This window comes from Stegodyphus dumicola, chromosome 2 (genome assembly GCF_044657685.1).
Source record: "Stegodyphus dumicola isolate Sdum_Otavi_A_Nest chromosome 2, ASM4465768v1".
NCBI classification, from domain to species: Eukaryota; Metazoa; Arthropoda; class Arachnida; order Araneae; family Eresidae; genus Stegodyphus; species Stegodyphus dumicola.
In genome coordinates this window covers 279807557-279824622 of record NC_140769.1, presented here as the reverse complement: position 1 = coordinate 279824622, position 17066 = coordinate 279807557, and positions in this window count along the sequence as shown.

Here is a 17066-nt window from a genome sequence, read left to right as displayed (position 1 = left end):
TCTGCGTCACATCTCTACGTAAGGCAGAATAAAGGACTCTTTTTCACCAAACGAATTATAAAACTGATTTAAAATGTATTCAGAAAACATTTTTTCGTGGCGTCACGTACGTACGTATGCATTTATGTATCTCGCACAACTCAAAAGCGAATAGCCTCAGAACATTGAAATTTTGCACGTTTTGGGACCGCTATAACATGTAGATGTGCACTTTCCTTTTTGGTTGCAATCGGTCGCACCAAAAGTATATAAATATATATATATATATATATCCACGCTGTTACACGGCTCGGGGAGCTCAGTTTCCTTATTCTTATATGTTTGTAAATTGAGCATTTTTTTTTTTTTTTTTTTTTTTTTTTTTTTTTTTTAATGATTGGATAATGTTGTTCATATCTTCCGGTTAAGGTTTTTATGTCTTTGCTTAACCTGCATGTTAAAGTTGTAAAATTATCAACAATTTAAAAGTTGTTTGAGTGCTGCTAGGCCTGATTTTTTTATCACAGTAGCCCTATTTGTTTACATCTGAAACTTAGCAGAATAGTGGATTTGTTGCCAATCTAGAGAAACTTATAAGGTATTTCTCCCGCTTTCCTAGCGAGCCTTCGTAGTGTAATGGCCTGCACGCTGGGCCGGTATTCCAGAGGTCTGTGGTTCGATTCCCACGTTTCCTAATTTTTCATCTCTCTGGCTTTTCCAAAATACTTAATGTCTCTACAGCGCTCGAAATAAAAGGGTGTTAGATAACGATTTCTCACCACTCAGAATTTGGCGATTGGCTCCCCTAAATACCCCAGTCGTCCTTTAAAAAGGGGAGTATATAAGGTATTTCTCTCGCCTTCCTAGAACACTACACCACGAAGGCACGCCTTTCTAGCGTGCCTTCGTGGTGTAGTGGTTCTGCACGCTGGGCCGGTAATCCAGAGGTCTGTGGTTCGATTCCCGGCGAAGGCATTGCTCATTTTTCCTCTCTGCTTTCAAAAATTACCTAATGTCTCTACAGTGGCGCCCGAACTAAAAGGGTTGTGGATGATGATTCTCTACACCCAGGATTTGGCGACTAGGTCCTCTAAAACTCTAGTCACCCTTTAAAAAGAGGAGTATGTAATGTATTTCTCCCGCTTTCCTAGCGAGCCTTCGTAGTGTAGTGGCCTGCATGCTGGGCCTGTATTCCAGAGGTCGGTGGTTCGATTCCCGGCGAAGGTGTTTTCTAATTTTTTATCTCTCCGGCTTTTCCATTTCACCTTAATGTCCCTACAAACTAAGCTTTGCAATAGCAATGTAACGTCTTCTCTTATTATTGTGAATTAAATGATGCTTAATCCATTCTGGAATTATCATTTAAGTTATTAAACTATCCCATATATTGACTCAGCAAAGCGTCCAGAACAAATCAAGTCAATTTGTACGCCTTCAGTGTCTTTTTGACGGTAAGAGACCAAAAATAAAAGTTTTGTGCATCGAAAAATCTGTCTTCTCGGGCTCCGACCGCATTGCTTGTTTTTGCGTAGAAACTGCAATAAAAAAATTAAAAAATTTTTTTAAATGTTTGGTGTTTTATGTTTTTCTGTATCTTTCAATTTTTCATATAGATATTTTGCGTTTTTATGCATTTTTTGACTTGTCCCGAAGTGAGAAGTGAATTAATTGAATAAGAAATCTACCTCTAATGAAATTCGAGGAAATAAGTTTAAATGAAATGCAGGAAAAAATACATATAATTTAATATTCCGTACAAGGAAGTCATCTGAATTTTCAGAAACACATCAGAATTTTTTTGGATTGATAGTAAATTATACCCAAAAATAACCGAAAGTTCACTATTTATTAAGAAAGAGTGTGTCTCTTTCTACTGCAGCATTTGCTTGTTTTTAGAAACATCTATTTCGAAATATTTTCTGTAGCTACTTTTACTTTTGATACTATGAACTGTAGTGAAGTTTCACTTTATACCCCCAAGGAGTGAGATTTTAAATGGCATGAGTGTCTTTCACTCTAAAAAAATTTACATGCTTTAAAATATTCATGCTGCATTTTAAGCCATTTTTGATGATTAATCTGTTTTCAGCACGACTTACAATGTGTTTTTTTTTAAATTAAGACTCCCTGAGCCTCACGGAGTTTCGCTAAAATAGCCTAAATTTATCAAAATTGGTATCAGAAAGAAGAGTTTTCTTCATTTTTAAAGCCAAAATGACTGTGGTATTTTATAGCTGGGTTTATGTGCTTTTTAGATGTTATCTTAATTTCTTGCGCATATTTCATATTTCTTGCGCATATATGGTACTTTATAGCTGGGTTTATGTGCTTTTTAGATGTTATCTTAATTTCTTGCGCATATTTCCACTTTTTTCAAGACAAAATATATTATAGGCCATATATATAGATACGAGGTCTGACTATCTGCTTCTGTGTAGAGAACAAATTTTGATTATTGTGCTCATAGTGCTTCACAGATAGCCCACCAACGGCCGAGTGGTAAAGTCGCTGAACACTGGTAGTTCGGTCCGAGGTTCAAATCCCGCGAACGGGCTGGCTGTATGGGTGTTTTCGTGGTTTTCCCCATGTGTAACGTGTATACGAGCCAGTTTCCCTTAGAAAGTCCTCCACGAAGACATCCCTCCCTTTAGGCAGATAGCCCTTGAGACTTATTATTAAAAAATAATCTAACCTAAATAAGTGCTTCACAGAAGAATTACTGCATCGTAAATGATTTACTGGACAATGAGAAAGAAAGTTTATAAGGAAATTCCTCCTTCCTTTCTGCATGCCTTCGTGGTGTAACGGTAGCACACTCGGCGGGTATTTCAGAGGTCTAGGTTCGAGTCCCGGCGAGGGCATAGCTCATTTTTATGTATCCTGCTTCAAAATAATCTAATCACTCTACAAATTATAAAAAAAAAAAAGGTCTCACTCTAGAGTGACAGAATAGATAAAAGCCACTGAACAGTGACAAAAACACTGAAACTCGGATTAACCCCTTAACCTACTACGATTTACATGCGAAGATGTTGGGCCGAAATTGCATACAAGCTCGCGCAGCGTTCGGGACATTTGCACGACTTGTGTAACACGCTAATCCGGGCAATCGTAAACATGACGAATTATGTAATTTTCGAAGAAAGTATAGGCGAATAATTATGGACGATACATCCGATGACGATCAACTACCAGAGTCCTGATTTTGGAAAGAAATAAGTAATAGTCCAAAAATCTGGGACTATACGATGACTCCTTGCATAAGAGAGGAAGCCTTATGTCAATTAGGAGGAAGTAGAGGAGAATTTGATATATTTAATCTAATATTCGATGACATATTTTGGAACAATATTGTAACCGAAACGAATCAGTATGCAGATCAAGTACGAGAAAATCCACATAGAACACGAGTGTAAAAAGGGCAAAGTTCCGTTACATGTACCAGAATGCTTTGAAATATATCATACCGTTACAGGTTACTAATTTTGTATTTTGGAGTTTTGTATAAATAAACATTTTGTAATACTTGCGTCTACCACAATTATCGCATCATTGCGTATCAAATATTCCACGTAATATTCACTTCTGGCCCGATCACCGTACGCGGGCTATTCCCGTGAAAGTTAGGTTGGCCCGACCATCGTACGCGGGCTATGCCCATGAAAGTTAAGTTTGGCCTGATCATCGTACGCGGGCTATGCCCATGAAAGTTAAGTTTGGCCTGATCATCGTACGCGGGATATGCCCATGAAAGTTAAGTTTGGCTCAACCATCGTACGCGGGCTATGCCCATGAAAGTTAAGTTTGGCTCGACCATAGTACGCGGGATATGCCCATGAAAGTTAAGTTTGGCTCGATCATCGTACGCGGGCTATGCCCATGAAAGTTAAGTTTGGCTCGACCATCGTACGCGGGATATGCCCATGAAAGTTAAGTTTGGCTCGACCATCGTACGCGGGCTACGCCCATGAAAGTTAAGTTTGGCCCGACCATCGTACGTGGGCTATGCCTGTCATTGTAGATTAAGGAGTTAAAAAACTCCGATGAATAGGTTGGCTACGTGAAGCTTTTGTAAATTTCCTCACATGCTAGTAAAACTAGCTAATTTCTGTTGGAATGTCCACCACAATAGACAGATAGCTTTCATGTGCTTTACCTTAGTCAATTAGCCATTGTCTACCTATAATAAGAAGTAGCATGAGAAATTGAAAGTATATATAAGTTGAATGCAGAAATCAGAGAGCATTTTCTGAAGCAATTTCCTTTATCGAGATGTGGAAACCAAGTTCCACCTTATAATAGTTTAAATGCATAATCAGTCCTTTGAAATCTAGACCTTTCGCCCCATTCGCAGTATTCTGAGGCCAAACTGATACTTCAAGGTTTCCATCTTCTTAACGGTCTACTGATAATTTAACTATGATATAGGGCAAAATGACATTCGACCTTCGTCATCTCTCATCTGCATCTTTCGTTTCTCTCCTTTATACTTTCTTGCATTTATTATTTATTTTCTGTTTAAATAGAATGAGGTCTATAGAATCAAAATAAATTACACAACTCTATTGAACATTCAAAATAAACTGTATAACTGTATTAAACATTAAACTTACTTGCATAGTATACCGGTAAAAAAACTGATTATAAAAAGGTAATTGCAAATTTATGAGATATTAAAAAAAGTTTTGATTCACTAGTAAAGTAATTTCAAATCTGACTTGTCTTCTAAGGTGTTTTCTTCGTCCTTCCAGCATGTCTTCATGGTGTAAACGGTAGGCATCTGTGCAGTGCACATCTGTGTAGCCACCAAGGGAGTGGCTTCTAGGATGGACGAATGAGCATCCAGTAATATTTTTGTCATGTCACATGACCTTTCGCGTGCTTGAAGACTTAAGAAAGATGGTTGAAAATATTCTGCCACGCAATTTTCTGTACAAAATAATTTTAGCGTCGTCAATTTCTTCTGAAACTTTTCATTGCGAAGTTATCAAATATAGGAAATTATGAAGATTTCACTACCTGGTTGAAATAAATACAAATACAAGTTGGATACTTCGCAAAAATATCGATGTGAAATATTACTTAATAAGAAATATTACTTAATAAGTGGTAAATAAGATGTAGAAAGAAATATGTGATAAACATCTCAGCCCAAATACAATCTTTATATAAAACTATGCGTATGAGAAAAATATTGACACCAATTATATATGTAAGTCAGCACTTTTTATTGCAGTGTATATGAAAAAGATGTTCTATAATAATAACCAATGCAGATTTTTATTCAAAATGAACTTTACTAATTTGCATTCGTATACATTTAGTGCGTTAAATTTCATATTTAATAAATGCTCACTCTTAAATGTACTGTCTACACAAGAAATACTCATCATACAGAGCGAATTTATTGTATTCACAACGAGTATATTCAATTTATTCATATGTAATTTTTAATGTTAACAATGGATATAATAAGATCATATCATCATATCATATCATCTTACACTTTAAAAATCAAAAGAATTCACTGAAATAAGAAAACACTAGATTCATTGTAACACTTTTAGTCATTCTCAGCTCAATTAAAAAAATATCCACTTGAATTCTCTTAATTCACATAATATGCCGTGAACACCAATCCTAATATTAATGTGTGATAAAAATCGCGAAAGTGAAATGTCAGCGATTAATCAAACTCAGAAAACGAAAGCACTACGAGATTTTCTACTATTACGCCATATATATATATATATAACTGCGAAACAAATGCAAATTAAAGCGTAAACAACATACTCATCATGCGCGAAGATTTAGCGTCACAAGAGCAATAGCAGCTCATTGATCCATTTGTGAAACCCCTCCCTCAGTGGTTACGCTGATGTGCACTTGTGAAATATGCAAACGGTAGCACACTCGGCGCGTCTTCCAGAGGTCCAGATTCAAGTCCCGGCGAGGGCACTGAACATTTTTCACATCCTCTGGATTAAAAATGACCCAATAAATCTACAGTGGCGCCCGAACAAAAAGGTTGTGGATGATGATTCTTCGCCACCAGGGTTTGGCCATCGGGTCCCCTAATCTCCAGTCCCCCTTTAAAAGGGCGAGTATATAAGGTAGTTTCTCCGTCCTTCCAGCTTGCCTTCGTGGTGTAACAGTTAGCACACTCGGTGCGTATTCGAGAGGTCCGTGGTTCGATTCCTGGCGAAGGCACTGCTCATTTTTTCATCTCTCTTGTTTCGAAATAACCTAGCGTCTCTACAAGTTTGTGAAATTAGAGTAATGAAAGCAGAATGGCTGATTTAATTGTTTTGACGAATTTTATGGAATTTTATGAAAATAAGTTCTTTTGAAACAAATGTCTTAAGAGTTTTACCTGATACTTTGGAGAATGCTTCAACGTAGTGTCTTCCATGGAGATAAAATATGCTCTAACATGAGCAAGATTGTTCCTGATAAAAGAAAAGAACAGTCTGCTCAAGCAACGTAATTTGTAAATAGGATTGTCAACAGAATACCTGAACAAACTGACAACAGAATAAACTGAATTAATTAATGTTTAAAAATTTCATGCAGGAAAAAAGCATAATTTTTTCTAAAAAATATTTTGCAATTTTTAAATAATGTAAAATACAAATAACCCCACTTTTTCTCACTAGGGGGCATAGGATAGAAATAAATAATATTTCGAATAATTACTCTATTCCCAAAGTATTCATGAAGAAAGCGAAAAGCTTTATCTGTTCGATGTGGTCGAGCCCCATCTTGCATGAACCAGTCGATACCCGGTCGGTCCTCCAACGCTAGTTGAGTGCTGACAAATTGTTCAAAATTGTAACGTAACGTTCAGTAGTTATCGTTTCTCGTACGAAAAAGGGTCCGATAATGCCTCTGGCGCATACCGCAGCCCATGCAGTAACTTTAGGCGAATGCAGTGCTTTTTCTTCACACGAATGAGGATTTTCGGAACGCCAAAATCTCCAGTTTTATTTATTTATTTATTTATTTATTTATTATTATTATTATTAAAGATTCCATTCAAATGAAAATGTGCCTCATCTGTGAACCAGTTCCAGCTCACATGAAATCTGTCGTTGTCGACCATTGTTGGAATCTGATTCGCAAAGTCAATCCTTTGTTGCTCAGCTTTCATGGCCTAATGACTTTTTGTATGGAAGTGGTCATACAAAAAGTCATTAGGCCATACCATTTTGTATGGAAACCGCCGTAGGCTATTTTTTAATATTTTTTGCGTGCTCGTGTACTTCAAACCTGTCTTTGATGCAATCCGTCGGATGCTTATCCTAGAATTTTACTGAACAATTCCAGAAACTTTGGCTGCATTTTCAGGAGTGACTACAGTTTGCATAGGCACAACATTTCCCTTTCAATCATCAGCCACGCTGCCAGTCAGTTCAAATTTCGCGAAGAGCATGCGAATGGTTTTCTTCGCATCGGGTTCGTATTCCACCTGGAACATTCAATCGGTTTTGAAAACTGCGACGTGTTGCCGTAGGACTGTGTTCTAATTGGTGAAATTTCAGAATATTAAGGTATAAAAATATTTCGAATAAATTTAATGAGGATTAAGGATACATAATTTTACAAACTGATATATAAGAAACATCATGGTATTTATACTGACAGGAAATAAAACAGCTATAAAATGGTGCTCTATGTTAATTCTATTTTAATAAAATGGAAAGCAACAAGGACAGAAAAGCAAATTAAAATAAAATAGCTGGTTAATAAAAATCTTAGAAACCTTCCAAATTTTAATTAGTAATATAAATTTTAATTAGTCAATATAAAAATGACATACGTAATTTCATAAAAAGGTCTTTTTTTCCATGGTCCCAATTCAGCTTCTTCTGAGACCTGAAAAAAGGTTTTTCTTATTTTGGCATTAGTAATTAAAGATAGGAAAATTTTTACAAAACATTCGGCTGCATATATTTTGGTATTTAAAAATGTACTGATTTCCAATCTAAACACAATTAATTTTTATATGCTTGAAATGAAACACTTGACAAAATGTTTAGTATATGACCTAAATATGATTACACTGTGCGTCTATAAAGCTTCAGAACCAAATTGTTTCAATCAATTTAAGTGAATTTTCTAAATAAAAACAAGTGAAACTGTTTAGTAAATATGCTTCAACATTTTTACTTTTTTCGGTGAAGCAAAGGAAGTATTATAACAGTGAAAAATTTTAGGTATCATATTTCAACGGAAAAGTCAATTTTGACCATTCCTCAATCCCTGTGGACGATTTTTTTGCGTGATGTCTATATATATGGGCAGACTAAATAACTGTGTTTTCCAAAACGGATGGTAAAAGATATTTCGTCATGACGGCTGTATATATTATCAGGTTCAGTGTTTCTCCTTACTTGCTTGGGGAACATTGAGGAACCTGACTCGGAACAGGGAGCTTACTAAAGCTATGTTCAATAAATGTGGGAAGTAGACAAGATACACAGGAAGGGTATACGAAACCCTTTATTTTTTCACTCTTTACAATAATTTCCGTACTTCGGAATACAGAGACCAACTACTTGTGGTCTGAACGTAAGAATATAAAAATATAACTAAACTCTAACTTAAATTTGGAATAATAAACAAGGGCCTACGTGTAAGATTGGCCGGATATTAACAGGAAGCCGTATGTAGTACAGAGAACAGTTAACACTACAATACGTTTAAAAATTATCACGAGGATTAAACCTCTGGCCTGGAAGGCAACCAGCAACCGAGTAAAACTTCTAAGGCAAGCGGCCTGCTTCGACTAACTCCTTATGTCTGTACAATACTGCACCAAACAAGAAATACAAGTACACTCTTTCGGATATGTATTTGAAACCTATCGCTGCATAATATTTCGGGGAATCCCCGTATGCTGCGAGCGATTTCGTGGAATCCCCGGGTTGAAATAAAAGAGCGCTAAACCGAAACAGCGCTAAACGAAACAGCGTTAAGCGGAGTCTTACTGTAGTTAGCTGGAAAAATTATGCCAGCATCAAAGAGAACTTGGGCTAAACTTCTGTTATATTATCGATTTTTAAAATTACGCGGGTACAATATTTACATAATTCGTTAAATTTTCTTGAAATTTTAATCGGCTAGTTCAGAGAAATCACTCAGATGCAGGAAATTCACATTTTTATGAAATCCGAATGGAAAAACGGAATTACTTCGGAATCTTGTCATCATTTACTCTCTTACAATTAATATGTCATGTGTAACAGTGTATTTGTATAAAACTGTTCACAAAAATACAGGGTGATCAGCGAATAAGCCCTGCTTTCAAAATTAAATATCTCTACAACAAAGATCGATAGAATTATGCGGTAAACTGTACGTTCATTAGCAAAACTATAAAAATGGTGTACAAAAGTTTAGAAAATTTAGTTACGAAAATCGTTAACAGATGGCGCTCTGCACTGAAAACTTTTATCCTGAAAAGAGTAAAAAAAAAAAAAAATAAATAAATAAAATAAAGTGAAGCAGCCTTTGCAATCAAAATACAATTTTTTTCAAAATGGTCGCCGTTCGAAACAATGAGGTGGCGACCAATGAAATTAGACATCACGTCTTGCAATGTCTCAACGGAGGTGGCGTGGTGTATTTAATTATGGCAAAGCACACTAGGGCTATCTGCCTAACGGGAGGGATGCCTTTGTGGAGGACTTTCTAAGGGAAACTGGCTCGTATACACGTTACACATGGGGAAAACCACAAAAAAAACCCATGCAGCCAGCCCGTTCGCGGGATTCGAACCTCGGACCGAACTACCAGTGTTTACCCACCGCTCGGCCGCTGGTGGGCTCATGTCTCAACGGAAATGGAATCACATGCAACACCGATCAATGATTCAAGCTCATCTAGAGTAGCGGGATTGTTTCGATAGACAGTCTCTTTTAATGCGCCCCACAGAAAGAAGTCACAAGGACTCAGATCGGGAGAATATGGAGGCCAAGCTATTCCTGTGTCAGTAAATTGCGGATAATCTAACACAATTACTCTATTCCCAAAGTATTCATGAAGAAAGCGAAAAGCTTTATCTGTTCGATGTGGTCGAGCCCCATCTTGCATGAACCAGTCGATACCCGGTCGGTCCTCCAACGCTAGTTGAGTGCTGACAAATTGTTCAAAATTGTAACGTAACGTTCAGTAGTTATCGTTTCTCGTACGAAAAAGGGTCCGATAATGCCTCTGGCGCATACCGCAGCCCATGCAGTAACTTTAGGCGAATGCAGTGCTTTTTCTTCACACGAATGAGGATTTTCGGAACGCCAAAATCTCCAGTTTTATTTATTTATTTATTTATTTATTTATTATTATTATTATTAAAGATTCCATTCAAATGAAAATGTGCCTCATCTGTGAACCAGTTCCAGCTCACATGAAATCTGTCGTTGTCGACCATTGTTGGAATCTGATTCGCAAAGTCAATCCTTTGTTGCTCAGCTTTCATGGCCTAATGACTTTTTGTATGGAAGTGGTCATACAAAAAGTCATTAGGCCATACCATTTTGTATGGAAACCGCCGTAGGCTATTTTTTAATATTTTTTGCGTGCTCGTGTACTTCAAACCTGTCTTTGATGCAATCCGTCGGATGCTTATCCTAGAATTTTACTGAACAATTCCAGAAACTTTGGCTGCATTTTCAGGAGTGACTACAGTTTGCCTAGGCACAACATTTCCCTTTCAATCATCAGCCACGCTGCCAGTCAGTTCAAATTTCGCGAAGAGCATGCGAATGGTTTTCTTCGCATCGGGTTCGTATTCCACCTGGAACATTCAATCGGTTTTGAAAACTGCGACGTGTTGCCGTAGGACTGTGTTCTAATTGGTGAAATTTCAGAACAACAACAACAACAAAAAAAAAAAAAAAAAACCACGTTGTTCAATGGAATACATTATTTCACTCTAGGTTAGCCTTTTTTCACTGACCAACAGTCGTACTGATCACTTTCGAATTCGAAGCCCATTTTTAAAGGCTATTGATAGGTCATTGCGATTAGAGCGCCATCTGTTAACGACTTTCGTAACTAAATTTTCTAAACTTTTGTAGGTACAACTCTAACATACGCTCTAATTTCACCAAATGTGGCAATATGTGTTCTGCGCTGGTTTTTGGCGCGATTGCGTGTTCTATGGCAACCCTGTTGACGTTGAAAAATCTTTCGCTGGAGCTCGTTGATTCGCCTCTGTGTCTGAGATGATGGGAGGGAAAGATAAAATGGTAGTTGTTGAATTGAAGTTCGGCAAAAGGAAATATCATTGTGGCTATCCTGTTGAGGGGTAGTGGGTATTTGGAAGTGTGGAAAGAGGGTCTGGGAGATTATTTTTAATGGCAGTGCATGATAGAAGTAGGGATTTGTAATTTTATTTATTTGTGAACCATAGTATAAATTTTCTGGATATTGTGTCTGGCTGTCATGTAAATACGATAGTGATTACGTGGCGGCATGTTAAAGGCGGTATGAAATTTATATTTCTGCTATTCGAAAACGCATTAATTCATGGTAAGTGCATTTTATTTTATCCTTGTTCTTATTTTGTAGAATGTTATGTTCATTATTTCTTTAGTATGAATTTCTGTCGTTATTGTTGTTTTTTTAAATTGTTTGAAATTTATTTTAGTTTATTTTGTTGTTTAGTGTCTAGACTGTGCAATGCGTAGATGTTTTTTAAAGTTGAAACAGAACGCTGTGTACATGGTATTATTTGAAATTTATTGTTGTTATGTTATTTTATTAAAGCGAGGAGTGTGTAGATCGTAGATTCCTTCCTTGCCTAAATTGTGCAATTCGTAGAATTTTTTTTAAGTTTAAACAGGATGCTGTGTACATGGTATTCTTTGAAATTTATTGTTGTTATGTTAATTTATTAAAGCGAGGTGTGCGTATTTTGTAGATTCGTTCGTTGCCTAGATTGTGCCATTCGTAGATGTTTTTTTAAGTTAAAACATGTCGCTGTGTACATGGATTCTTGTCAAATATTTTTGGTTAGAAACTTTACGTTTTTGCTATCTAAATTTTTTGTTTTTGTTTCGGATTTTTAGCTAAATTGTATGTTGAAAACGTAGTTTTTGCATTTGCGAAAACCGCGTTTTTGGAGACATTTTAGGCTAAAAGTTCGAAATGTAGACAACAAATTTAGATAGTAATATGGCAGCGTGAAGTTTCTCGCCAAAAATATTTGGCGCGAAATTTGGCGACTTGAGGGCGCATATCAGAGTAGTTCCCTTTTGTACACCATTTTTACAGTTTTGCTAATAAAGATACAGTTTACCGCATAATTCTATCGATCTTTGTTGTAGAGATATTTAAACTTTGAAATCAGGGCTTATTCGCTGATTACCCTGTATTTGATGTAAAATGTTTATCAAATTAAATTAAATTTTTAAACAAAACAGGATTATTAGTTTAAATCAGCTTAATATAATACGGCAAGATATAATACAGTCGTGTAAAGAAAAATATGTCTTGACGGCAAAATGGCCACTACGAATAGTTCCATTCCCGTGACGAAAGGTGCTCACCTTGAACACTTTTAAGCTTGTAGGTATAACTGTTCGAGTTGTTCTTTCATTTCATGTATTATTCATAATTTAAAGTTTTGCGTAATAAATACTATAAAGCATTAAAACCCCGATATTCATTTAGAAACACGCTGTATATCTGGACTCGTCAATGACCAATACGAAAGTCCTTTTGGCTCCATTGAACATAATGACAGTTTAAACGGGCCCCTCTGGAAGCTGAAGTGAGTGGGACACAAACCATTGGTTTTTCTCGTGTACAGTCCAACCTCGTTAACCCTTTCCGGCACGCTACCTTTTGAAGTCGAAGTTTTGATAAAAAAAATGGTAGGCAGTCTAATTAGGCCTAGACAAGTACACAAGTAAAATTTTGTGAAGATATCACTCATCGTTTTAATTCTGTGGCACAATGAGAGCTTCGAAAAGAGTGCTGAAATGAGCATTGTTTTCAATGAACTGACCGATGAGATGCGGAGAAACAAAGAATACAGACTCTCAGTTGTCCTAGATGATCGGTGAGCCCGGTCTGGGCACACTTAGGGTTCGCCGTTTGATTTTAGGCAAGATTTCAAGGTAAAAATTTAAAACTAATACAGAATAAGGAGATTAGCATGCAGCCAAAAAATAACATAGAAATTTCTTTTCAAACAATTCCTTTTGTACCCTAAAAAAATCTGGAAGTTTTCTTTGAAAAATGAGGGTTTTAAAAAACTAAACATGGCTAAAATATATGGACTGGTTTGTGTTGAGCTGGCATCTACTATAAATAAAGAAGGTTCAGAGTAACCTATAGTAACCTATAAATCCTTTTTCATTCAATTTTTCTGTGCGTACAGAAGGAAATTTTAAGTGTGTCCAGACCGGACGCACTGTGCCGCAAAGAGTTAAGCTTTCGTGTAGCAGCAGAATGGCTAATTCGACTTCCTGGTGGCAGCCTGTTGATCTAAAACCAAATCTCTTGGAGTCGCTTCGCAATTTCTTCTACCAGACAATGACAGAAAACTTTTGATGCTGTTTTTGCTTTTGTTTGCACTTGACTAAGCTGTCTATCAACTGATTCAGTGTTTTAAAAGCGGTTCCAAAATTTTACATGACACTTTGAGGAATACTCAAATTTTGGGCTACCTCCATTTGTGTTTGACCTCCCTCAATTTTACCAATTATTCTTCACTTTTGACCTTCACTTAAATTACGTCTTTGAGCCATAACTACTACTGAGTACTTATCACTCTCAGAAAGCACATTCACTTTAAACAGCACTACAGACTGGAATTCCAACATGCGTCCATTGGGCACCACATTGTCAGTTACCGAGTTTGCATATCTCCGGCTCAAACGTACACGCAGATGTGCGATTTTGTGTTCAGTTATATTTAATTAACATGAATAATTACAGCATTGGACAATAGTTGCAAAATTAACTTGGTGAGTATATCTTTTATCACTCTCCTTTAATTTTGTTGAGCAGTGTAAAAAGAAAGCTGATAAAGAAGACTACTATTAAAAAAAAAAAATAATCTTTGCTTTTTGGTGGTAGAAATAAGTTCAGAAAGGGAAGTTCATACATTTTTCGGAGTTAAAAAAATTATAATAAAAGCCAACCTTTGCTCTTCGGGGCCAAGTTGACGAATCCATTGTCACTTCGTAGTTTGACTGTCTGAAACAGAAAATGGATTTTTAATCAATTACAGACGACCAGTGAAGCAAGACATTAATTAAGAATATTCATACTTTTGAAAATTTAATGAAATTTATTTATCTCGATGATAAGTAGCAAAACAAGATTTCACATTTTGGCAGAAAAAAGAAATTATTTCATTAGCTGTATAGGTGAATCTTCGGATTATGGTAACTTGGCGATTTTTTTGGCGACCAATCCTGCCACAGCAACCTGCTAGGTTTTTTGGGGGGACACCATTTTGTTTTCACGAAGTAAAGGCTTTTTTTTTTTTTTTTTTTTTTTTTTTTTTTTTTTTTTTTTTTTACTCAACATTTTGTCCAACAATCTGCTAGCCGAATTACGCTTATGCTAGAACTTTTATGGAACAAAAGTGCTTAATAATGACGAAGATTAGGTGCGGAATTGGGAGAAAGTGCGGAATCGTCCAATGCTTCGTGCGTTTTTAAGAATTGCACATACACGGTATCCATGTACACGTCGACCTATTTTCACTTAAAAAAATATCCCAGAATTGCACAAAAATGGCATTGCGCACGCTTTTGACTTTATCCATGTACACATCGACCTATTTTCACTAAAAAAGGTCAAAGAAAATTGACAAAAATCGAATTATTCTTAATCTTGTAAGAGCGCCAAACAAATAAGTGGGCGATTCTGCATTTTAGCAGCGAAATTGTTTCTAAGTGCTTATTAGCTAAAACCACGATCGGAATTTTTGCGGAAAATGTCACATGACATGTCTCATGATCTCTCATTCATCTGAGACAAAATAATCTGTGATTCGAACTGTGTACTTCTCAGATTATTGCTAAAGTCCTACCTTGTAACCTTTATCGCCTTACCAAAATGTCGCCAAACTACCTGTTACCATATTCCAAAGATTAGCCGCTGAATATTATAAATTTAAATTAAGTTATATTTCCTATTGTTTTTAAGACGCTAAAATTGATAATAATTTTTTATATTTTCATTTGTATTTAGCAAAAAATAATATGCAGTACAGGCAAAATATACTGTATCCAATTACTTTCATGTGCAGCATTATGTCTGGTCTTTTACAGTAACTAAATAATAGAATGCCTCTGATATACCCGGCAGTTGTTAACCTATCTAGATAAACATTTGCTGTATCTCTTCTCCTTCATGAGTTCTTGAAAATTTCGTTATAAACAATTTATTAATACACATTTAAAAACTCTTTTTTTTTTATGGTTTTACTGTGTTTCAAAATTTGGTCAACACAGGAAACAGTCTATACATGAACACTCTCAATTCATACGGCTTTGATTTGCATGGTTGCAAAAAGCTCGGTGTTTGAATTGCAGTCTTTTTTAATTGAATCCTAGGTGACTTTCCTCTTAACGCGACTGTAATAGTACTTTTATACAAGCTACAATTATTATCAAACAACATATTTTCCAATTTATATACTTCATCCCAAGGTAGTCAGAGATTTTCATCAAAAAGTTGTAAGAGTCATTAGGATTTTTGAAGTAGGAAACACGAAAAATGAGCAATGCCCTCGACGGGACTCGAACTTGGACCTCTCGAATACGAGCCAAATTTGCTAACTGTTACACCATGAAGGCACGCAGAATGGAGGGAGAAACCTCTTTAAAAGGCGACTGAGGGATTAGAGGATACAATCTTCCACTCCTGGTGGTGAAGAACCATTACCCATCGCATTTTTCAGTTCGGGCACCACTGTAAATTTATTAGGTTATTTTTGAAGTAGAAAACACGAAAAATGAGCAATGCGCTCGCCGGGATTCGAACCTCTCGAATATGCGCCGAGTTCGCTGAGAAACAAGATGCGTTTATTAGCAATAGCAGAGAATAAAACATTTATTACAGCGAGCACATTTTGCAAGGAAGCATTCTGGGCGTGATATCTGCCTGTTACCAATTATCAGAAGCTAAACTTTTACGTTAGTTCCTGTTGCCAGATTTTGCATCTAATAGATTAACATAATAAATTCACAACAAGAGAAATGCGACGGGGAAATACTCCGACGTCCAAACGATAAAGTTACAAGCACGGAACATCCCGCCCGGCGTTGAAATATTACATTATTTCAATTGTAAAGGTATAAGGTATTTCTCCCACCTTTCTAGCCAGCCTTCGTGGTTAGTGGTTCTGTACGCTAGGCCGGTATTCCAGAGGTCCTTAGTTCGATTCTCGGAGAAAACGTTGCTAATTTTTCCTCTCTCCGGCCTAAAAATAAACTAATGTCTCGTCTCTACAGGTGACAGGTGACGGAGGACGGGGACGCCTGGTGTTTAACATAGGTAAACAGGCGTGTGTCCCACGCCCTCCCCTATCTAGGAATAACAACTCCCTGGGGCCCCGTGAGGCTGCCTCGTGAGTTTATAATACATATGTAAAGATCAATACATGGCCAAACAGGGCCTGAGGATTATTGTTTGACAATGGTTGCGTGACAATAACTTTGTGGGTGTGCATGGCTGTTCGACAGTGGCACCCGAACTAAAAGCGTGTTGGATGAGGATTCTCCACACCCAAGATTTGGCGATTGGGTCCTCTAAAATACCCCAGTCAGCCCTTAAAAAGGGGAGTCGCTTTTCCAGCGTGCCTTCGTGGTGTAGTGGTTCTGCACGATGGGCCGGTATTCCTAAAAATAAACTAATGTCTCGTCTCTACAGTGGCGCCCGAACTAAAAGCGTGTTGGATGAGGATTCTCCACACCCAAGATTTGGCGATTGGGTCCTCTAAAGAACCACAGTCAGCCCTTGAAAAGGGAAGTCGCTTTTTTAGCGTGCCTTCGTGGTGTAGTGGTTCTGCACGCTGGGCCGGTATTCCAGAGGTCCGTGGTTCGATTCCCGGCGAAGGCGGT